The sequence below is a fragment of the Passer domesticus genome, chromosome 17 (assembly GCF_036417665.1).
Source record: "Passer domesticus isolate bPasDom1 chromosome 17, bPasDom1.hap1, whole genome shotgun sequence".
NCBI classification, from domain to species: Eukaryota; Metazoa; Chordata; class Aves; order Passeriformes; family Passeridae; genus Passer; species Passer domesticus.
In genome coordinates, this window is record NC_087490.1 from 4,898,449 (window position 1) to 4,923,808 (window position 25,360).

Consider the following 25,360-nt stretch of genomic DNA (forward strand, 5'->3'; position numbering starts at 1 on the left):
CCAGTGACTTTGATAAGACTATGCCCCGTAAATGCACAACTGGAGCTGCTTCAGCAGTGCCTCCAGTGCACCCTGCAAATCCTCTCCTCTCTCCCCATAATTCCATCACTATTCTTTCCCCTCTCTGCTCTTTTCCCTCTGTTAAAACTAATGGTTTTACCACATGTTGGAAGGCAGCAAAAGGAAGCGGTGAAGTGACAAATGGGAATGTTCATGCTTTAATTTATTATGACAATCGTGCCCGGGTCCACAAAGTAAACTGAGTCAACAGAGAAGGATTTTGTGCCAAGTTATTTATCCACTTCACTAACTGGGGGATCTTTTTTTCCCCTAGCTGGCCATGAGAGTGGTTAAACTCATCAACTTTATTGATGAGCAGAAGCAGCAGGGAATTTTCTCACAAAATATGTTGCTCTTGAAAAACTTAGATTCATCCAAACCAAAACCTTTTTTTCTAGGAATGGTTTGGTGTCACTAAATTTCCAGACACAAGGGAAAAAAAGAAAAAAATATTTGTGGGGAAAAAAATCTTAACTAAGCAAAACATGCTGCTTGAACAGTCACTGAACATTTGCTTTCTGTTCAAATGAGCTTTCTGTGCTGTTTATTTAAATTTTGAAATTTTTCATTTTGATTCTTCCTCTTTTTCTCAGCTTTACACAGAGATACAAAACAAAACATTTCAACTGAGCAAAACTTAACATTTTTTCCTCTTAGCCTGTCATCACATAACATTTTTCAGGATTTTTCACTCCAGCTTGGCACAAGGCAGTTTTCAAGCATCTCCAAATTTCCCATCCAACCACACTGAGGAAGACATCCCATTAACCCCAGCTACACTGGACTGGCCAGGATGACTGGTGGACAAATTGGTCCAAACCCTTGACTGTTCCTCTTTGCAGGAAAGCCATGAGACCAAATCCTGCCCAACCCACCAGGGCAGAACACAGCACTCATTCCTCAGTGTCCCTGTCTCCTTCATTTTTCACACCATATGAAGTCATTTTGGGGGAGGCCACGGTTCAGCTCATGTTCTGTACCCAACTGTGACAATGTCTAGGAAGGACCTGTTATCAGGACAAACAACAATTGTCATTTCATTTTTCAGAGGTAGAAGAAGTTCCTTTGGATTTAACTGCTTGCAAAAGATGTTTTTACAAGGAATTTGGGGTTTTCCCTGCTTTACCCGTGTTTTTTTTCTGGTTATTACAGTCAGACCAATCTCAGGGGGTATTCCCAGGAGCATCATACTCAGTGGGGGTCATGGAGTGACTTTTTCTGGCACAGGTAACTTCTCAGCTAACTACACATCTAATTTTCAGCTAGTGCATGTCAAAGGGCAAATAAGAGAAGAGTGGATAAATCCCACCAGAGATTAAAAAATGCTGAAGACCTTTAGAAAACAAACCCTCCACGACAGAGAGGCTGAGAGTTCCTGCACATGGAATACGTGCCCTGCAGCCTTCCCCTCCCATCCCCGAGCAGGCCCTGCACGACACCCCTGTAAAACACGGCCGACTCTTTCACACCGAATCACATTCCAACCCCATGACACAGCCTCCAAAGCAGCGTTTTAACCTGCTGGGCAAAACAAGCAGGCATTGTTTGCTCTGGAGCGGGAACGTGCCCACATCCGGGTGGACACAGGCCTTCCCCACACACATCACACCCCCGAGAGGACAACGGGCTCTGATCCCTATCAGTCACCAGCACCAGAGTAGCCAATGCAGACTCAAACTGCCCAGATGATTTCCATGCTCTCCCAGGGTATTTTTCCGAGGTTACAAACATTTCTGTTGTGAAGCCCTTTCTTGCTAGGCTGCATCAGCTGCTGAGGCCACCTGCAGTGCCTCTGAGTGCCCTGAGTGGGACATCTGAAGGGCTGATCCATGGACATATGGAGCATCAGTGGGTTTTGGTTCTTCAATAAATCAATCTTGGCTAATGGGCCTCAAATCATAATTCCTCAACACCCACAACAGAGAGCACTGCGGTGCTCACAGTGTGCAATTTGCCCATAACAGGGTTCCAGACCTGAGTAAACCCTCCTGTGCTCAACTCCTACTCATTTTCACTGCAGTGACATTCCCCCAGGTTTTATGTGGACAGTGCACTACTGGCATTAAGGACATGGTGTTTGACCAGTGTATGTGGAGATCCCCTCACTGCCCCTGGGCTGAAGCCAAGCCAAGCCAAGATCCAGGGAGAACCTCCACGGTCCTGCCATGCACACGTCTCTGTTATCTTGTGTCCAATGGGAGTGCCGTGCCATGGTTTGCATTTGTTGAAGTTTGTGTTTCAGACAGACTGCACAATCAGGCAAACACCACTCGGGCCTATTTTCAAACTTTACATCTGTGACAGTTGGAAATCTGGGGGTATCTGTGAGAAGGAAAATTAGGTTGACCTCTGAGATTAGAGGTTAAGTATATTCCATCGCTGTTGGATCACTACAGGTGAGACAATAAACTTAATCCCATTTTATCATAAATGGAAAGAAACTGGAATTTCCAGACCATCTGACCTGTTTTGGATGTCTCTTTTAAGGTAAATTGCCTCAGCAATGTCTTTTCACTGTTGCCAGAGAGGTTGGTCCAGATGAGACACGACAGGCTGTTGAGCAAAGCTGGGCAGCTGAAACCCAGCCAGGTGTGAGGGCCTCGGTGTGAAGATGCTCCAGCTGGGGCTGCAGCTCCTTCTCAGCACCCTCACACAACCCCAGAGCTACATCCTCAGAAACAGTCCAGGGCTGCTGTTTAGTACAGCCCTAAAACATTTGGGGTTTTGCTCAGTCTCTGCAAAACACATGTGCCATTGCCTCTTAACAGATTTGTTTTGGGAATATTGTGATGTAACAGGTTTGATCTGTGAGGGATTAAGATGAGGAATAACAGGGAGGCAGATTATGCAAGTAGTAAGGGCCACACTAGGGAACCAGGCAGACCAGTGACAACTCCTTTTTTCCAAAATAAGGGCCTTTCTCAGTCTCCTTTCATTCCTTCTGTAACTTTCTGTCCTCTGGAAGAGATGCTGAACTTCATCCAGTCAGTTCACCTGCTGCCCAACCTAAGGAGCTGCTTCTCTGGCACATGCACCAAGTGGCAAAGTTTGCCTTTGCTGCAACATCCTTCAAGTTGCAGCTCATGGTGAAAAAGCAAATCACTGCAATAAGATTTTCCTCTCTCCAATAACAGTAAGGAGTTATAGTTCATAACTTCCAACTGACTTCACTGTACAGCCAAGCGTTCCTAATGAATTCCCCTAATGATCATGCCCTAATGTTTGACTTCATTATGTCACTTTTGCAATAGCTAAAGTACAGAAGAATGTGTCTTTCTTTCAGTAAGGATCACTCAACACTCTCCCTCCTCTTAAAGTGTATGAAAGTGTTGGCCCTGGGGAAGCCCCCTCCTTCCTATCCCCTGCCAGAAGGAAGTGACCTAGAGAACAATGTCCCAGAGAAGGGGCTGCCAACTGGTCTTGCCCAAGCCTTTTCCCAAAAGGTTTCTTTCTTTCACATATCCTAAACAATACCCCTCAGATATCCCAGATGATACCCCAGGAAACTTGGCTACTCACATCCTTGCCTTTCCATCAGGATGGTGCAGAAATGCATTCCTAGCTATTTCCAGCTTGGAAGTGCTGAGGTAGAAAAGCTCGAGGCACTTAAAGAATTTCTTAAAAAAAAAAAAAAGAAAAGAAAAAGAAAAAGAAGATAAGAAAAAAATTGTAGGCTTGAGAGACTCAGAATTAAAGATGCTCCTGACATTTTTTCCTGTGCATTACTCAGCCCAATCTGTTTAATGGGTCTTCATCAGAGATTGAGATTGCTGATTCGGGCTGGCGACATCATTCAATTGGACATGGCTTTGGAGCAGAAGAATAATTATTTCCCATCTTCCAAAAGACCACTTAATTCATGCTCCCCAATCTCTGGGAACAGATAACCCGCAGCCCTTTTAGTTCATTAACTCTCTGGGGCTGTCATCAAAGGATTGTCAGCTGCTTGGGAATTTGGAGAAGTGGCTGAAGGCTGCAGTGCCCCTTTTACCCATAGGTTCAGCATCTCTTGCCATGGATCCTGCAACATGCAAACACCTTCCCAGAAAGGAGAAGGAAAAAGGGGGAGAGACACATGACTTTTACTGCCTCTCCATCTTCTCCCAGACCAGGATCAAGGCAGTGTAACCCCGAAGTTGCTGTGCTGAGGAGAACTCAATGCCACAGAGAGAGAAACCAAAACCAGGCACCAACTGGGCCCTGGGGAGGGCAGGGGGGATGACCAGCAGGAGCAATTGCTGTGCTGGTGTTTGGGATTCAGCAGGACTGTCTCAGTGGAAGGATGACACAATGGCTCACAGGGAAATCCAGAATCTAGGCCATGGAATCACAGCGGGGGAGCTATCAGAGCTGGGCCATCTGCACCAAATCCAGAGGTCAAATAAGTGAAATTTAGCAGAAGATTATTTTATTATTTCCTCCCCCCTCTTCACAAATATCTGGATGCTTTGAAAAAAAAGGAAGACAATAAATAAGTGAAAACCCTGTTTGAAGACAAGAGCAGAGGTTATTTCTGGGAGGAGCAAACAGATACGAACCCAGCTCTTATCATGTGTTTTTCAAGACTAGATTTAAAAACACTCTGCAAATGAGGGAAGTGCCATCCTTCCACCTTTGTGAAACAGGGGACTGAAGCTTCAAATGATGGGAAAGTACAAACCCAGTCAAGACCTACTGGCAGGTGGGGACACACCTCATGTGTCCTGCACCCTCGTCATCATCTGTCTCTGACCTCAGACACCTCCATCCCAGAAACTTTGAGTCCTGAGTGCACTTGGAGCTTTTTGTGTAAGATGGGAAATGAACAGGCATTGCAGAGCAAAAGCCCCACCTCTAGCAGAGTCTGAGTGGAAAGAATTCAGCTAAGAGGCTTCAGTAAATCAGCCCAAGCCTCCTTTCCTTGGTTTGTATTATTTATCTCCCTATCCCCTTGACCACACTAAATTCTGAAAGGCATCTTGGCAGTATGCAAACACAGAGGGGGAGTTTATTGAAAGTACTAAACATGTTCTAATTGTTTTCTTCTACACTACTCTGCTAAAACTCACTCTGCTGCGAGCGGAAGCTGAGTTGGACAATTACTGGGGCACTTGAAGCAATCATGCCCTTGATATATGGGAAGTGGGGAAGTTTAGCAGAGTGAGGACCTCTTCAATTCCTATCTTTGCTTTGCAACCATTTTGCCAGTCAAAAAAGACATTGTCTCACTTCTCCAGCAGCAGCAGAACACAATAACCTTATGTCCCTAGCCACAGGATACCTTGAGGTTCGCTTGAACAATACTCACTAAAAAGCTTTGAAAGTGATAAAGTGCTATATAAATATTCAGTTGGACTGCAATTAAATTTTTGGCATGTGGTTTACATGTAAGTGCAGAAAAACCATCAATAAAAGTCAATACACTCCGTTCCCCCTTTCTCTCTCTCTGCCTTTCCTTTGCTATTCCCCAGATCTCCGTCAGTGTTCACTGAATTTTCATAAGGGAAAAAATTACTTCCTAAAATGTTCAAAAGCTTTCCCTTGGTTTGTTATTAGAGCAATTATCTAGCATAACACAGTGAAATAGCACAAAGTATTCTAATGGGAAACAAATGTGCCAAAGAAGTGACCAAACTTGGAATCTTTATTGAAAAATGAGGGGAAAGCGATTAGTTGAAGAGGCAGCAACGGAAAGATTTTCCACCTGGCCTTGGGCAACACATCAAACAGAGCTCAAAAGGGTGCTATTTATAATTGTTGTCTGGCTGTCTATGGAGCCCTGTCTGTCTGTCTGTCAGTCTAGGCCCTTTTCTCTCGTCTCCTCTGCCACGTGTCACATCCCCGATGTGTTTGCAGTGCAGGAAGGATGCTGCCCTCAGCCCTCTGCACTCCAGAGCAGCTCCATGGGGTTCAGGGGAGGCAGAGGGGTGTAAGCAAGCACAAAACACTGCCCCTCCCCACATGGAAATGTGGAGGATTTGTACTCTTCTCCTGGAGCACAGAGGCTTTGGGGCTGTTTGTGTTACTGCAGAAGGAGACACGGGCAGAGTGAGGGCTCACGGAATCCCAGATAATGGACAATACCTTGTCTGGTCATTTCCTTGCAACAAAATCTGTTTAAAGTGGAGACAAAAATGTTGCCAGATCAAGAAGGTCCAATTTCACCTCCACTTCACTGTGACATAAACACCTATGCAACTTGCAGGTCAAAGGCCCATCAATCTCAGCGAGTTTGCTTTGGTGTAATTCAAGAAGGAAAGACATTTTGCAAGTACTGTGATGATTTATAAGCACGTACAGAAAATTTTAGGACCTCTGGTATAACAGACAAAGGATGAGAAAGACTCATAACAGTGATTTTTCAGAACTCACTAATGCTCATTTAACACTCTCCTATAACTTAAACTGAGGAATTTTAAAAAAACAACTGAGAATCTAAATCCTCAGCTAGAAATCAGAAACCATCCTGATTTATCATAACATCATTGAGGCCTTTGGAATGATAATATTTTACAGGAGCTGAGGAACTGCTTTTCTTGTGAGAGATAATAAACCTCACAACACAAACACAAATGGACCAGCAACTGAAAAGAGGGTCTGAATCAGTACTTAGCAAACACCACCATGGGCTAAAATTCACTCCCATAAGATATCCTGGAAATAAAAGCAAGGAGAACATTTCTATCAGAATAGAAAACGGAGTTGTTAAGTGATGGAGCTGTGAAAAACAGTGGGCAGCACATTGGCAAGGAGCACCACTCTCAGCAAAAGATCTGGCCCTGCTCAGAGACCCCCAGAGGCACACAACCCCCACAGGCATGCCACAGCTTCATTAACCAAAACAGGCACTTTTGAAGTTCAGGCATGAAAAATAAAGCCTGATTTTATCTGTGCTAGATTCCATTTGCCCAAAGATGCCCAAACCTCAAAAGGGGTCAGATGTTCAGTACAGATAATCACACAAAGTTTGGGTGTGTAGTTGAAGTCTATCCAAATTCTCCCAGGCTCTCGAGGATGAAGGATGGGAAACCTCGTGAGAAGAGTTAAGAGACACCAACAGAAGCTTTCTGGTACATTCTGCTTTCACTCTGATCATAAATACTGCAAGAGCAACCTTCGCTGTGGTATTTTAATGCTTCCAATCTCCAAGTTCCCTCAGCTCTTAGGACAATGCATTTCTAAGTGCCCACGGCTCTGCAGGTGAAATTCCATGCCTCTGTTGGAGAGCACTGCACAGCAGGAAGCATCTCTCCCCTCCCTCACTCCATTTCCCACACAATCCCAGTGACTCAGGGATCACAGAGTATCTCAAGTTGGAAGACACCCATAAGAATCACCAAGTCCAGCTCCTTGCTCCTCGCAGGACCACCTAAAGCTAAACCTGGCTGAGAGCATTGTCCAGATGCTACTTGAGGTTTGGTGCTGTGACCACTTCCCTCAGGATCCTGTTCCAGTGCCTGACCAGTCCCTGGGTGAAGGACCTTCCCCTACTGCCCAGTCTGAGCTTCCCTTGATGCAGCTTCACTCCAGCTCCTCATGTCCAGTCACAGGGGTGACATTGTGGCTGTGCCACTGTGAGGAGCAGGACAGCAAGACCCAAGCCCACCCTGATTCTCTGTGATCATGAGGGTGAACACAGTCCTCTGCCCATTTTGGTGCCAAGTAGTCAAAGAAAGACAAAGTCAAAGAACCTGGAATCAATCTCTGACCTCACAGAATCACTCTCTGAATAATATGGCTGCAGAAGAGAATCCAGGGGTCAAGAAATCTGGAAAAGAACCATCTGTTCACAGTCTTCCTTCAGCTACAGGCCAAAACCTGTTTTTGTGAGTAACCTCCAGCTCCTTTATCTCCTTCCCTTATTGACACACCCTAAGGCCTTCTCCTTTCCCCAAAACCAACCTCAGCAGCCCCCAGCTATATCTCACACTCTGGAGCATTCACATATTCATGCCTGGCACTGAAGGGTGACTGCACAGGCAGAGTTTGCCAGGAGACAATGGCTTTATTTTCTCTTCTCCTGACAGAGTTCATTATGGGATGGAATACGTTGTGTGAAGCAGAACAAATGTCAGCAGCACAAACCCCAGTGGAAACCATAAATCTTGAACACATCATCTGGATTCTTAATTCCAGTTGAAGGAAAGCAGCTCCGGCTGTGTAACTGGCTGAGATGCTCACACTGCCTTAATCAGCCTTCTGACCACTGTGTGTGCTCAGAGAAATGGTTCTACACCCAAAAAAAAGCACCTTTCTAGTTTTCAGGATTATTTTGAACAAATGAGAACAGTCACAAAGGAGCTATAGGTCTCCAGAGCAGGTGAAATGCTGTGAGAACAGCCCAGCTACTGCCATGAGCAGTCTGGAGTTGTTCTGTAATGTGGAACAGCTACTTCCTTCTTTCCTGGTCATCTACTGCTCAGGGCAAAACTGTTTCTTCTCATCTTTCTCCTGACAGATCCACCTTTTATAAGGCCATCACTTGTGTGACCCTACAGCAGAGCTGCCCTGGGGTCTCCCCAGTGCTGCTCCAGTGAAGGAACACTCAGTAAAAGCAACCCTGCACCCCTGTGCACGAGCACACCTCACAAAGGCAGGGAACTGCATTGGGGTCCAAGCTCCACCACAGCTTTGGTCACTATGGTTTGCTGAGCAGCTGCGGCTTCTGTTTTCCTTCAGACTCCCCTTTTCTCCTGGTCTATTGAGACTGCAAGCTCTGTAGGACAAGAAAAATGTTTCCCTGAGTGTTTACTCAGCAGCCAGGCTCCATCAAGGCAAGGCCTGGAGTCCCCAGGAACACAGAGAACTGTTATCTCACCAAGCTGTCCTCAACCTGCTGGGGACAGTGATTTACTGTCTGCAAGGGAGGTTCTGCTAGAGTGCACAGCTCTGAACTGACTTCACACAGAGCCATTACCTCATGTGCCGGGCCCTGACTAGATCAGGAGTGCAGACAGCAAACTGTAAGTAGCTCAATAACTAAATAAATAGAGGAGCAGTATTTCAGTCACCTTAAATGCTTGTCTTTAGGGGAAACCTCCAGCTTCCTCTCCTGTTTAGGGCCGTGAGAAGGAATAGCAAATATCTATATTTTAGAGTTATTAATTTTGGGATTTTTGGTATGTTGAATGTACTTGATAACTTCTATGCCCAGCTCTCAAAGCACACTCCACCCATTCACAAACATGTTCCAAACACTTCTATAAATGAAAGTTTCATCTTTGTTCCCAGCACGTGTGTTTAAATGGAAGTGTCACAGCATGCACATGGAAATGGAGATGAAAATCAGGGGTCACCTCTGTGCTCTTTGCCAAATCAGAAGCTGGTAATAACTACTTAGTTAATACCAGGCCTTAACTCAGGAAATCAGGGAAACAATTAGCTCATTTAGTCAACTCTTCATGAGTGAAAAGACACTCTACTTCCTGTAGAGTGTCTCCTCCTGAAAGGCACAGAAAAGGCCAGAAAGTTCCAACAATGCCATGACAATATAAGGGAATTGTCACAATGCTGCCTCCAACAACAAATCCACTTTAACCACGCTTTCCCAAGGGACAGTGCTGGGGACAGAACAGAGACTGAGGAAAACTAACCAGGGAGTGAGGAGAAGAATAATTTCTTCTCAACTGGACACAAAGACTGAGGTCCCTCTGCCATGAATATCCGTCAGCTGACAAGTCTGGGGACAAGAGCAGAAACAGGCTTCTAAAATCTATCCGCATGCAGAAAAGGCACAGCAGTTCCATTGATTTTCCAGCATGCACCAAAAATGTTCTCACAGCTTTTCCTCCTTTCCCTCCATGCTGCAACCACTGAAGAGCTCACAAAGAGTGGCTCATTGGGAAGTGATTCCTTCTGGGATACTACAGGTTCTCCCTCCTCTTTTCCTCCCATTTATTTCACAGATAAACTTCTAACAGCAATACATAAAGAGAATGGGCCCTCCCAGGAAACCAGTGAGACCAGTATGGAATGAGAGAGAGCTGCCTGCACACAGCCCTTCCCAGCCACACTCCCACCCTCACTCCCAGCAGCAGCGATCCTGCTCCTTCCATCCCTGGTGGAAATGAACCCTGCTGGGTTACACAAACACACGGAGCTCAGAAGATGTCACAAGTCTGACCTCTGCCTTCCTTTGCTGGATTTCTCAGCGTTTGACGCTGGCTGTCGAACAGAATAAATGAGGGGATCCACAGAGAGCAACATCAATGAGCCCAAAGGAATTCTGGCCAGACACAGAAGACAACAAAAGCCTGTGGAAATGATCTAAGGATGTCACTTGGCAACCTTAAGATTATTGTCTTGTTTTGTATGTATTGGGTTTGAAAAGCTGATAATTGTTCTCGTGTGCCAGTGGAGATTAGAAGACCATTTGTGTTGGTATCAAAGGAGACAAAATCTTTTTCCACCCTCTCCAAGAAGCAGCAACACCATCTTTCTACTAGGCAATGTCTCTTCTTGTGAGACTCCAGTAAAACAATGGTGTTTTATCAGTGATGAATTTGGTCCATTGTTTTCATGGGATTAATGCCAAAATGAGGATAACTGTGCTGCTATTGTTTGCATCTCTGGTGTGAGCTGTAAGGTAAATAATGCCCCAGCATGGTCTCCCTCCAGACAAACATCTGGATTTCTACTGATTGCAATTTAGCTGCATAGACAATGAAGACATTATTGTTGCAAAAAGCATTAAAGGCTTCTATAGCACTGGCCATATTCAACTGACCTTGGGCAGAACCAACTTTAAAAGGTGGTTTTAGTGCACACAGAAAAAAAAATGAGAGAGGTACCTCATCAGTGCTACTTTTTATGCCACTTACTGGGGGGAAGTTCTGCTACATCAGCTACCAGACAGTTCTATAGGATTTCGAGGTGAATGCAGCCAGTCCCTGGAGGGGTTTAGAGGTCTGATACAGGGAAAAGAACAAAGCCTTACAAGTCTTGATGCCAACAAACACACAAAGAGCTGATATGCTGTACAGCTGCTTTGCTTGTGTGATGGGAACAGCCTCGTGCTGGAAGCTGAGCCTTCCAGCCCAACTTCAGGAGCAGTTGTGTGTCAGGGGAGTTCATTCCCCATCAGCTGTTCCAGCTCCAGCCACAGCAGTAGCAAGGTCACTGCTGGTTTTCCATGCTGTGAGCTCTGATCTAATTAGGATTGGGCTGAGACCACCAACTCCTCTCACTCGAGTTTCAGATCAACAGTCATTCATTTTTATCAGCTCTTACTATTTTCCTATTAGCTGTGTGCTGAGAATCCCACCCAGAAACCAGACAGATACTGCATTTTCAACCTTCTGCTGGAGTTATTTTTGTTTTTCTCTATGGAATAACACAGAAGCAAGAACTCTCTTGAACACACTATGTCTGACCCATGTTCAGACAGTAAACTTTACAAGACAAATGTTTCCTTTCAGCTGTACTCTTTCTTTTCCTTCCCTATTTTGAGGTCTTTCCATAGAGGTCGAAGACTGGGGGCCTCCCACGTGCTGGAGAACACAGAGCTGCAGTGACAGTGCTACTGCTGGCAGCTCTGCTCCCCAGGAGCAACTCCACCATTCACACCTGGGATTTTATCCATGACTCTAAGCAATCTGCAGTGTTTGCAAATTCAGACTCCTCATTTTTCTCCCAAGACACTGAGTAGCAGTGTCCATCTTCCCAACAGCCAGGATATCAGACTATCCCCACACTCCTCCAGTTCAGTGCCTTGCAGATGTTTGTGACCAGAAAAGGACCTTTGGGGACTGGTGTCTAAACTTCCTGTTGGGGTGAGAATGAGATAAAAGAACTGGCCTGATCTGGACTGCTCTAATTTGATTCCCAAGGAGGGAAATCCCTTTTTATTTAATGCATCCTTATCGCCCCGAGCAGTGCAGCTGTGCAGTGGAATTAACCTTGGAGGACAGTGGGAGTTACACAGAGGAGCATCCTGCATGGGACTGCCCACGGCTGGACTTTCCCACTGCTTCTCTCCCACCAGCCACAGGAAGATGCTGCTTCTCCCCCTGACACTGCTCTGAGGTCAGGACTGGTTCCAGCACAAAGAGGAAGCGAGTTGTCAGCATCAAAACATAAACCATCTTAACTTATCACAATCACAGCATGCTGTTAAGTCTTCAGCAAGTGTTTTTCAACTTCACACTGAAGTTGTGAAAGATATCTTCAGACTTCTGAAGTACTTTACAGGGACTATGAAAGGGATTCATCTAAATATTTTCAGGTTCTGCCTTCAAACACAGATTTCTGTAAGACGTAAGCTGCTGCTAAAACACTCAAGACCATCTTTTTGACTTACATTCTCAAATACCATGTAGGTCCATCAGGTGTGTTAGCAGCACACAGAACCAGGGACTCTAAAACCAGCTTGTCACAGATGTCATTGGGAAAAAAAAAGGGAGAGAGGCTACTGAGATCTAAATTCCACTCCTGGCTTTCACAAACATTATTCTTATCCATGGAGTGCTTTGCCTCAGCACTTTGTTTCTTCCTTCCTAGTTTAGTGGCAATGCTCATTTCCAGGGAGAAGCTCTTTTCCCAAAAAAGAGCCGCATTACACCACGGCTTGAGCAGGAGAGACATTTCCTTCTCTGTGACACAGCCAGGGACAGTCACAGCTCCCAGACACAGGCCAGGCCGTGCACAAGTGATGGAAGAAGCATGTGGCTGTTCCAATTTGGAAACGGTGGCTTAGCAGGATCAGGGGTGTCATGGAGCCACATGACTTTGAGCCCCACAAACAAAGCATGCAAGACATTCAGCCAGTAGAAAACAAAGTGAAATAACTGGCAGTGCTTGGCTTAAATTATACTAATGCCACAATGTCAGGCTGACATTTTAAAATATCCACAGTCATCTGTTCTGTCCTGTCTTTGAGGGAAGCAGAACAAGTAGGAGCAATGACTGCACCAAGGTCAAGAGTTGAGATTGTTGTTCTTTATAGGACTGGGCCAGAGACCCCTGCAAATCCCTGTTCAGAGAGAGCAGATCCTAAAGGGAAGGTGGGGAAAGAGAAGAGAGGAGAGAACAAGGGCAGGACAGCAGGGGGGTCTCAGGACCACTAACTCCCAACCTAGCTGTTGGACAGGTGAATGAGAGGAGGACCCTTCCCAGATGAACTGGCTTCGTTCTTTTTTTCCTCACATTCAAAATACACACAGATAGCCTTTGTGCTTTAATTGCATTTTCGGGGAAGAAAAAACACAAAATATTTTGTTTCCCATACACTGCTGTGCCTTCCTCAGTTGAGGAAAAAAAAAATCCACCTTGAGAAAATAACACCTTGTTCCCGCACATATTGGCACTTGTGTTGCTTCCGTGTCATGTTTGCTCTGTCAAAACAAGTTTTCCTCGCCCCTCAGGGTCAACCCAGCTTTTGAAAACCAAGCTGTCGTCTCCAGGCATCATCACTAGCAGTAGCCAGATAACAGACTACAAGTTCACATTCCAGAATGGTTATGACTAGTGATGAATGAGCCAGCTCAGAGACAGCAGGAATTTCCTACAGGTTACACTGACCTTCCAAGGAACACGTTTGGCTGACTTGGGGAAGGCAGCAAAGGGGACACGTTAGGCCAGGGGGGTGAAGGAGGAAGGGAGAAAACCCTAATTACAAAGGAGGGGATAGTACAGCACAAATCACTGCTGCTCGGGGGATCTATCTGCTCCCAGAATGCTGCAGGTGCCTTATCCAAGGGTAAATGAAATAATTATATATTAAAACAAGGTAAAGAGACTGAAAAGGCTTTGCCATTGTTGACAGAAAAAAACTGAGGTAAATGTAGGTTACAGGAAGATAGGGAAAACCCATGCTAAATGTATAATGGTTTATGGATATATGCTTGGTCTGAAGGTCACCAGCAGCAGGATGACAAAACATCACTGCAATCAAAACCCCAAACCCAGGTGTTCACTCTACATTGTCATAATCCTAATTGTACAGCTTCAGAGACCCTTCCTGCCTGAGGCAGGAACCAGACTTTGGAGCATGGAAAAAGCCAGAACCCATTGCTTGGGCCGTGTTTGGTACCTTTGGTGTGTCTGAACGCACAATGGGCCAAACAAGCAATGAAATCCACCCCAAATGTTGCATTGCAAACAGCCCCGTCCTACAGTGCCCGTATGAGATTATGACTAATCCATCAATTGATAGGATCTGCATTCCTAGGATTTCAGCTGCAGCTCTAAACCATTTAGCATAGCTAATAAGCATTAATTCACCATTTATCACTTGCACTTGTAAGAGTGAAAACCCAGCCTTCCTCCATCAGTCAGCCTGAAGTATATTCTGTCAATCTCATCTCTACCCTCCTCCAGGTACAGCCAGTGCTTGCAGCCTGCTGTGAGGTTTTGGGGTGCTGAGAGGACCCCAAAAGGCATTTTCCCATCCTCTGCAGAGCCATGATGAGGGAGACCCAGGACAGAGAAGCTATCACATATCTCTAAGAGATACTACATTAAGCTACAGATGCTGGAGTAAACCCAGGACATGATATTCTGAGGGTGTCAATCTGTAGAGTTTTCCTGATCCTGTATCAGCCATCAGCCTGAGACTTCTCATTCATCAGCCCATTTATTAGAGACAGCGTGGATGGAGCAGACACTGAAAAAGGAAAAATTATCTTTAGGGCTGCTGAGTTTATAATGTTTAGTACAGGCTGAGTTTTTGCCAAATTAAATTTGCTTATTTAACTGGGGACAGAAATGGAGACTTCAGGGAACAGTACCTGCTTCAGTCAGCTGCCAGAGCTGTATACAAGACACTGAAATTTGCAATTACCTTTAAAACTTCAGAGAAATTAGGAAGGAGAAAAATTACAAAAATATTTTCTCTTAAAAATGGCATTTTCCCACCCCTTATGACTCAATATAATTCTAATTCCTTGCTGAACCAGAAACATGCTGAGAAAAATGTTTTGACTGAGCTATTTTAGGATTTCCTTCCACAGCAAGAAAGAGGGAGTGAGAAAAACCCCTTGAACTTCAATAAACATCTCTGAGGGAAAGCTCAGATCTGTTCTCATTGTTTGATGACCTGATGCCTAATGCCTGGTTTTAGCCTCATATTAAAAAAAACCCAAAAAAACAAAAAACAAAACAAACAAACAAAAAAAACCCCACAAAAACAAAAAACAGAACAACATTTTGTTTTCACTCAAAAAAGACATTAGAAATAAACAGATTTGTTGCCATGAGCAAAGTTTGTCCTGAGATGCAACACAACACCTAGAACTCTTGAACTTCCTCCTGGAATGAATGAAAGCACTTTTTAAACTATTGATGTGCTTTTAATGGATATATATTCAGGCAGTTCATTAATGACAGGGTGACATCTATTTGTGACCATTCCTGAAGTCCAGGCATTACCCAGGTACCCCTCATGGGAATTCAGTGACCACCTTGCTGCCAGCCTGGCACCAGGGCAGCTGCCTGTGCTGCTCCTGCTCCCAAGACACCTGGAAAACTCCCCAGGGGCCATCCCAGAACCTTTCTTAGGCTCTCACTGAGCGAGAGGAATCAATGTGTGGGCTGTGGGTGAGCATTCTCTGCCTTGTTATCTCTCGAGTTTGTGCTTCATCACTTGCCATGGTCAACAAAGACCCTTTGAAGTCCCTCTGCACGCGAGTGGAAAGTTCATTTGGAGTCTTGCTGCATCAGGAACACACAGTTTGAGAAGCCCCTGCTACAGTTAGGAGGGAGCATCAATTTGTGAAGGACAGATGTTTTGGAGCAGCAACAGTCCTGCAGGGACCCCTGACTAGAGTCCCTGTGTGCTACAAACACTAAATATAGCCAGCTCTCAGGGACACTGAATAAGCTGTAAAGAATGAAACGATAAAACCCCGTCCCAGAGTGAGAAAGGGGAGAGGATGAAAGGCCAGGATGTTGTCCTTACCCCCAGAAGTCACACTGCAGCACAGCACTCAGGTCAGCTGTGGTAACATCCATTTTTCCAGCGCTGCAACTATTTCCACTCCTCTTAACCCTCCAAGCATCTCCCCCTCCCCACACTCTACATCCCATCATATGACAAATGAGTTTGACCCTTCTCCAACCCCTCTCTGCAGTCTCTCATGGCTCCAGCACCATTTGCTTCCTGCCTTTATTAAATCAGATGGGCTGTGTGTGCTCTGAGGCCCAGAGCCAGAGGAACACAGAGAGACAGGGAATTAAGGGCCATTCTCTCCCAGCCTCCAGGGCTGTGTGTCCTCCATTTCCTCACTCTGTTGCTTCATGAACATGCCATTCCATCATTTTTTTCTCACTCTCATGATAAAATCACTCCTTCCACCCACTAGAAGGGGAGAAATGCAGGGCTCTTTCCAGTGTCACTCCACACTCCAGGACTGCATTGTGAGCTTTCCAAGGTATTTATTATTGCACTGCCTCACTTTGACAAGGCTGATTTTCCTTCTGTCCCTTCCCACACTGCTTATTTCTCTCCTTCTTTCTCTTTCATTTCCCTGCACCTTTGACCTTTTTGTTCCTTCCCCCTGCCCAACACACTCTGACAATTTGCCCCTCTCCTAACACCAGTTACCCATCTCTTAAAGGGAGACCATTACCAAACCTCTGGGCACTAGAGATTTCTAAAATTTTAACTGACTTTTGAGGATCTTACTTGCTTCTTATCTCACTGTGTTGGGACAGTTGGATCCCTCTGCTTTCTCACTTGTGTTTGGATGGGATGAAGGAAGATTGAGAGAACAATTCAAGGTAAACATTTCCTTTGGAAATGAATAAACAAAGATTCAGCAGGTATGGGTTGGTCTGCCTCATTTCTCATTTCTCTCTGACAGCCTTGGCTGGGACTTCTCCAACCATGAGAACCTGAACACTCCCAGCTCTGGTCTCTTAGGGAGCCCATGACTGGGACTGGGTCCCTGTTATACCAAGTGTGGATATTTCATTTCTAACCTGAACAAAACCAAATGCAAAAATATCAAGATCCTTCAGAAAAGCTGAGTTCCTTCTTTCTCCAAGGCAGAGTGCTCAGGGCACTCTGGTGGAACAGCACCACACCCTCATGCACCTGAGGACAGCACTCACCTCTTGTCAGCCCTGACAATTTCTGACAATTCAACATTGTGAAGTGAGAGATTTGTGCCCCCCATTAGAGTAAGTGGGACTTGAAAGCAGATCCTGGAATTGAATTCCACACTTTCTAGGGTGGCGGATGTATAAATACTGCATGGAAGATCAATAAATGATTACTAGCTCTGTTAACAAGTGGCTAATGTCTTGTTACAGACTTTTACAGAGTCCAGTTGGTCAATAGGTTGCATTTAACCATGACTTATGATCACCTATATCACATAATAACCATGCCTGTAATATGCTTACACAGTCTATTCATCATGCATTAATCCTTTTAAATTTATTTATGAATATACTCTTACTCTAATGTTTCCCCAAATGGAGTAATAACAACTGGCCAAAGAAGAAGAAGAGCTGTGCATTTTGCAGCCATGTTATACCTGGTCCAAGGAACTGATTTTGAATCACAGGTTCAGTTCAAACCCACTCCTGGGGATTACACCTGATGCATTAGTTCGGCCTGTAAGTATTTTGAGACTCCCTGAATTCTGTGGGAGAGAACAAAATCAGCCATCTCAGAGGTGGGCAGAAAGGAGGGAAAAACACCAAGATGCCCAAAGAAGCTGTGGCTGCTGTGGCCCATCCCTGGAAATGTCCAAGGCCAAGTTGGCTGGGACTAGAAGCAGCCTGGGATACTGGAAGGTGTCCCTGCCCATGGCAGGGGTGGAAGGAAATGGGCTTTAAGGTCCCTCCCAACCCAACCTTTTCTAGGATTCTCCAACTTGATGATTCCTGGGGGAAAAACATCAACCATGAATGAATGAATTGAGGCACAGACTCTAGTAATGGAACAAACTATTGCAAATTCTGTTTAATGTCTTTGGACTAGAAACTCTTAAGTGTCTATGTGCCAGCTCCAGCTCTGCCTAGAAAGTCCTTCACTGATGTACCCAGCCACTTAAAGTGAACCTTGGGACTCAGTGGAAGGGTCTCCCTTATTCCCTTCTATCCTTACTCTTTCCCATTCTTACCCTTTTTCCATCCCCAGCTTCCATGTAATTAATTTTAGGCTGATTTTAGTTTTAGGTTAATTGATTCAAATTTTAGTCTGATTTTCTCTGGGTGCTTTCACCACCTAGTCAGTAGGAGAGTGAACCTAGCCAACAAACTCTGCTGCACTTTGACTTTACTGTTAAACTTGGTTTTGCTGATACCTTTGGTCTGAATGACCTAAGCCACTCATTTGTGCCACACTGGTGACACAGCTGTGCCAGTGCAGAGGGACAGGGAACCCCCTGGACTATCATCTCCAGCAATGGAGCCTTTTCCACACAAAAGAGATCTTTGTTTCAAGAGCTCCAGCTCATACCTCTTGATTCACTGTTCCACCTGTAAGAGATCCTGGACTGACTCATCCCAGTGTATTTTCACAGAACAGAACAGCTTCAAAGCTTCAGTAATTTATATTAAAATCAGGGCCCCCACACCCTCCACTCAGCAAAGCCATTAAAACACAAGACTCAATATCTACTTTTTTCCCCTTCACATCACCAAACTGGTGAGTGCACCAGCTATTGTACATATAATTGTGAGGAGTGTTAAGTTTTGCCTATCATCTTAAAAATCAAGTAGTTAAAGGGTATTTCAGAAATACTTAATGGGATTTTCCCACCAGTAAACCCTGTGCTCAATGGTACATTTTAATAACAGCAGAATCAAAATCTCATTTATGGACTAAGAAGGTTGTACTGAGGGTAACATTAGGGGAGGCTTTGCCAGAGAAAACAGAAGACTTAATAAGAGAAGGGCTCAAGAGTATTAGTAAGAAAAGTTGTGAGCTGCCTACAGGCTTTTTCTCTTCTGGTATCAGAGGGGAAGAAAAGCCCCTGTGGTTGATTCATTATGCCATTTCATTTCTTCATATATAATTTACATGCAATGTAAATACGGTAAATTATTATTTCTGGATTGCATTCTTGGGCCCTGATCCAAAGCCCACTGAAGCTGAGAAAGACTTCTAGGTTACAAAAAATCAAACATTATTGAGAAACAGGCCTGTACTATGCCAACATTCATTAGAAAGGGGTCCCAGCAAGGGTTAAAGACTCAGGGCCCTGCTCAGCAAAATGTTAAGTACATGCTTAACTCTAAGGTTATGCTCAAATCCCAAGTGGATCTAAAGCACATGGTTAATTGCTTTGCTGAATCAAAGCAAGTACAGATTTTTATCTGAATTTAACTGCTGCGTAATCTGGAATACAGCGTGGCTGACACCACAAGGAACTTTCTTGAAGAGATTTGGAACATTCTTATTCTGGATCCGTCCACCCACAAAAAAAACCCCATAAGGAATAATCACAATGATTAGAACTGTTTTTCAAGTTAGGGGAAGCAAAAAAATATAGTTCTGTATCAGCTTAGCTCTTAGAGGAAGATTTGCATGTGTTTTTCTTCTGCATTAACTTCTTTGCTGTTTGGCTTTTCCCATCCTGCTGTTCCAGAAGCTCAGTGGGTAAATCCTCCTACCTCAGGAGCAGCAAAAATTCTTTATTTGGGTGGTAAAGCAAAGCCAAGTGTCTGAAATGTCTGTGCCTTCTGATCCAAATAATCCCGTGTTGGAGCAGGATGACCTCAAAGTTCTTTTCAATTAAAATCTCACAGATATAACAATTCTGCACAAAAGCAGTAATTCAGACACTGCCCATGGCCCGTTCCCCCTCACCTTTGGCTTACTTTCATTGTCTTGCAGCAAGGTGGAGAACATCCTCGTGGATGGATGAAGGAGCTCCCTTCGCCTCCTTAATTCCATGTGATATATCCAGTTTCTCTATAATTTCATTCTCCCTGCACCTGAATTTAAGGGCAACTTCACAACTTTTCATCCTCTCAACACTTTTTGTCAGGTGACAAAAACAATTAGTACTGCTCCTGAGGTGAGGAACTCAAAGTCTGACAGGTTTAACTATGGCCAAACCAGTTGCTGCTCAAGTTACTGTGCAAGTACCAACAGGCTGGCCTGCTCCAGCACAGTGGCCTTGGTTTTTAATGGTCTTTTTAAAAAATACATTTCAAAACTCACAATCCTAATCACAGGAATTTTTAGCATTTTGCATGAGATCGCACAGAAAGTTTGTGGCAAACAGTAACAATGACTTGGTCATAAATCCACCGATTTCCACGTTTGCATACCAATATTGAATTATCCAGCTCTACCACATCCCTTGGGCTCAAACTGCTGCCAGCAGAGCCTCCTCAGAAGGACAGGATCATGTCCTGTAGCCCAAGAGCTCCCAAGTTCCTTGGGTTTTTCCCTACAGTGCTCTCAGAGCAATTTCAAGGTTTTCTCCCCACTACTTTGTAAGTAAACAGCAAGTTTGAAAATCACAAAGGGCTGCAAATAAATGTTAAATAACCTGTGAGCCCCAGGATTTCACTGCAGGCTCCCTGCTCAGCCTCTCCTGTCCTCCTGGGAACCCATAGGGCCCTGATCCTTCAGCTCTCCTCCAATGGCCACGGCTGCCACTGCTTTGAGGAATCTCTGGAGAAATCCTCCAGAGCTGTGCAGGGATTGGTAACGTCACCAGGAATGAGGAAAGATTACAGGGGAGAATTCACACATATTAAAACCAGAGAGAAAACTCTGATATGGGTGCTGGAGGTCTTTCAAGGTTACCATATGCCACTGGATTAATCCCAACAGGTAGAGGTGAGAAATGTTCAAATTATTTGATTAATTTCAAAAGGAAAGATTTTTACGCCTCCAACTTTTGGCAGCCCACCTCTGCTCCCAAGCCAAGAAGAACTCGAAACCTCATGAGAAAGCCAGCTCCATACCTCTGACCAACAGATTCAAAATGTGTTGCAATCTTGACTTACTTAAATCAGCCAGTTTTGAGAAGGAAAAATCTGTGCCAGTGTTACAATAATTGCCTGTCAGAAACCTCTTTATTCAAAAGCCTACTTTTTCTTTTTATGTAGAAATTGGGACAGCCATGGAGAAATATCAAAGCTCTATTTTGCACCACTGAGAGCTCCTGACAAGCAGAAAACAACCAATTCCCTCCCAGTTTCACATTTGCTATAACAGCCTGTCAGAAACACACTGGGGCTGTCAGTGGGCACCCACAGAGAATTATTTGTACTGACCCACTGCAGCTGACCAGGAGTCAGCACTTGCCATGAGACTGCAGGATTGTATTCCAAGTATTCCCAGTGAATTTCCTCTCTCCCTTCTTGCCCAAGTGAAAGTGAAGCAGAAGCTGTCTCAGCTGCTGGCACTTGTCTTGGATGGAGCACTCCAGGGCAGGGCAAGTCCTCTGAATGAGGCAGAACTTCCAACCTCAGGAAGCCACAGTGGGAATAATTCTCCCTCCAAGTATTCCACCAAACTGGGAGCCTGGAAGCACCAGCCACTGGATTAAAATTCCTCATGGAAATTTCTCTCTGTTGTGGGGCAATCAGGGACTATAACAGCTCTAAATGCCCACTGTACTCTGTGGCACCTTTTAGCAGTTCGAAAGAGGCAGCAATCCCAGTGCAATTCAATCTGTTGCCAAAGCTCTGCTCTGCCACCTTCCATAACCACAGGTTTTCCTCCAGCTGCCAATGAAGAAGGGAGCAAGAGCATTCCCCTTTTACAGGAACAGCAGATAATACTCCATCCCTGAAGGTGCAAGAAGCTCAAACCAATAAATCAGGGAAATTACACGTGGAGGTTTGCGTAGGTGCGTGGTTTATATCCCATAATCCCACTCCAAAGGGAGCTTTCCTGCTACCACGCCCTAGCAACCCAACAAGCAGCTTGTTTTAGGAGTCCCTTCAGGTGTGCAGGGCTGAGCAAGGGGCTGTGTGGGGCATGGCACGATGAACACTTGGGCTCTGAGGGGCTGCAGGTGAAGTCAGGGCACAGACACACCCCGGGGAATGTTCTCCATGGGCAGGAATCCCACGGCACGGGGCACAATCCAAGTAATTTCCAACCTGAATGACTGCCTCACGCTCCCAGGGAATGATGCAATGTAACACGCTGGTTTCCAATTTCAAAAACCTGGAAAAGAACCTTCACTGATGTATTTTGAATTCAGCTGTCTCTAGTGTAAATAACATTCCACCTAAATGTGCATTTTAATTCTCATGGCAGCTGATCAGTCTGTTCAGATGGTGTAATTCTCAAGTGTTCTGTGAAGCAATATGTGTTATAAATTTGTTATTTTTATGTAGCAGAGTAGTTTTTCCTACTGAATAAAAAAAAAAACCCACAAGTTTAATCAGAGGTGTACAGAGGGCTAAGCCAGAAATTATTATTTAATTACTGGCGCACAACCTGCAGGTCCTTGGAAATAAACTCTCTCTTCACAGGAAACTATGAAGAGCATGAAAATGAGGGGATTACTGAACAGAACAAAGATTTCAAAACAAGGAGAAGTGCACACAACCTAGAATTTTGCTTGGCAAAGCTCCTTCCAAACCCACCCTCCCCAGCTGCTCCTCCCAGGCCAGTTTTCCAATGCAAATCACAAGAAACTGCTGTTCAAGAAACTGCTCAGAGGAGAAAATGCTGGGCTGATGCCATGTCCTGGTGCTATTTTGGCCACCAAAAGAGGCTTCTGTAAGCAGAAATTCCAGGATAACACTCACACCTGCTGCTCCCTAGTCTCACCAAGAAGAGCTTTTAAACTTCTCCAGAAAACTTTCTTACCCATGTGCAGACACATTGTCACACAGTGTGCTGTGTCAGACAATAAACCAGGTGCTTATTTGTAGCGTTTTATGGATTCCAAGTTCTTCCAACAGAAGCACAGGAACCATTCACCTCTGTCAGGATCCTGTGTGCAAACCCTGCACTGGAACAAGCAGGATCAAATTCACAATTTCCCTCTGTTCCACACTTGGCTCACGTTGAGCTGCTGGCCCCAGATTTGTGCCAGCTGGGGAGGAAATCACACTGTACTTCTCTCGTGCCAGCTTTTAGGTGTTGCAGACTTACTCATCCTCATGCCATCATGCTGACACATTCCTGATTTGCCCAGACTAGAGCTGGCATGGCTTGGGGAAAGACTTTACTGGTCAGCTCTAGTTGACTCATTCCAGTGGCTGTGAAGTCAGCAGAACTGACACACAGATATCCTACACTGAGCTTCAGCTTTGCTTTACCTCTGCTGGAACAGAAGTGCTTTCTCATCCCTGTAATTGTGCACACTCCAGTCATCTCTTCACACTGCTGGGAGACCTGGTTTCAAATATTACGTATTTTAGCAGATTACCTGTTATGAGAGACTCGTTTTCCGTCAGTGTCTTGGCCCCTTAACAAGGGCCTTCATACAAGATATTTCCTGACTCCATTATGGAGGTGGTAGAGTCACCATCCCTGGAGGTGTCTAAGGAGAGATTGGATGTGGCACTCAGTGGCTTGGGCTGGTTGACATGGTGGTGTTGGGTCATAGGTTGGACTCAAATCTCAGAGGTCTTTTCCAACCTAATTGATTCTGGGATTCTCTCTAGACTGTCTCCATCCTCATTAAGCACAGATCTCTCAAGCTTCCCCCTCCATTTCATTCCCCACAGAGGTGTTAGGCCCCTTCAAAATGCCCATGGGTACACTAGCCAAGGACATTCCCATTAACTATCCAAGCTCCAGTGGGTGCTTGAAGTCCATTTGGACTTTTTGGCAATACCAGTCTCATGCCAATTGTGCCTTCCATACAGTACTAGAAGTACAGAGACACTGAGCTCACAGAGAGGGGCAACAGATGCCAGCAGTGCTTTCTGCAGGCAACTATGCAGGCAACACCCTTGATGCCAATTGTTCTGGATGTGATTCCCAACACCCAACTAGTGAAGAAGGAAGCAATGCAGATAACGCCTCTCACCATGTCCAAAGTGGAGACAAATGCCCCTCATGCATCCACTCCTCTGCCAGCTGAGACAGCAGAAAGCCTCACTGGTGACAAGGAGAAGCTGGAGTGCTGACCCAGCAAGATCCATTCAACATCTGAAGATTCAAATCCTTATTCAAACAGTAGTGCTCAGGAATACCAACTAAAATGAATGGAAGGAAGAAAGGCTTTTTGTGTACAGCTTGCAGATTCATGATGGTGAATTTACATGCAATGCACATCTCCTTTGAGTGAACTGTCAGCTGCTGTTTCCTAGGACAGTATCAAGCCCAGTGTAAAAGCTGGACTCAGCCAGACTCCCTAGCTCTGCAGGACAATGGATCACAGGGAGAAATAAATCCTCATCTGCACCACAAGTTAATAACAAAGCAAAAGCCAGGATCAATATCTCCAACACCCAACGCTGCATGAACTGAGACACCAAAAAGCAATTCAAGGTTAACATCTGTCACTCTGAACTCCATCCAAAACTGAAACATGGAGTCAGACTATTGAATGAGCTAAGAGTCAGGTTCTTAAAGGACTCCAACTCATCAAATCAGCACCAGACTTCCAATAACTAGACATCTACTGAATCCCTTAGAGGGCAGATTTCCAGAAGAGGGATGGACACCTAACATTCTGCTCATTTATTCAGATGGCTAAACAGGAATCTGGACTTCTAAAAGATTCCACTCCCACGTCTGGTAATCATGAAAAGACGCCAAAGAGACAACTTAATGAGTGACAAGAATCAGTCAGTGATACAGCAATGGGATTCATCAAATCAATCCAAGACTCACTAAACTACACCCAATGGAAAAAAGTAAAAAGTGACCCCTAACACCACTACTGAATCCTTCTTCATCTGATACTCCTGAAAACAGTGAGACGCTTCACAGCCTCAGTTTTAGATGCCCACCAATACCATGTTGCTGGGATTTTAAGCCCAGTCCTAGACTCATGTGCCTGGAGAAATTCATACTCCAACTGCTTGTTTGCCAGCCCAGCCCAACAGCAGCTGAGGAGACCCAGGGAGATGACACAGTGACATCATCAGTGGTGCTGAGCACAGTGAAAGGAGGCATCCCAAGAGGTGTAATTTCTGAGGAGCAGAAATTTAAAAAAGCAATTGGAATTTTTTTCAGTTCCCCATACTTGATTAAATCCAATGATGCCAACAGTTACACAAAAGCAAGTGAGCTGCACATTTATAGCACATTTCTCCACAAGATGTACTTCTCAGAAGACTTGCAGAGGAAGATTCCTTAAACATGTATTTAACAGTCAGGAATTCTGTGATGCAGGGATGGACCTTTCCACTGCTCTCTCCAGATTCCACCCATCTGCAGAGAAGGTCAGAGGGCTGAGGACCCCGTTCCAGGGATCTAAGCTGAAGGTGCAAAGTT

At 44.9% G+C, this 25,360-nt stretch overlaps 2 long non-coding RNA genes across 2 annotated transcripts in view; one reads left to right on the plus strand and one right to left on the minus strand.

The window, feature by feature from the left end:
- The window catches only part of LOC135282451 (uncharacterized), a 146,832-nt gene that overhangs the window by 74,174 nt on the left and 47,298 nt on the right, over positions 1–25,360 (minus strand). The gene's annotated exons all lie outside the window — the stretch shown is intronic.
- LOC135282580 (uncharacterized) lies at positions 7,743–10,532 on the plus strand. The gene is made up of 3 exons (XR_010348667.1): positions 7,743–7,865; positions 8,498–9,002; positions 9,945–10,532. It is a non-coding gene; the product is annotated as an uncharacterized LOC135282580 (long non-coding RNA).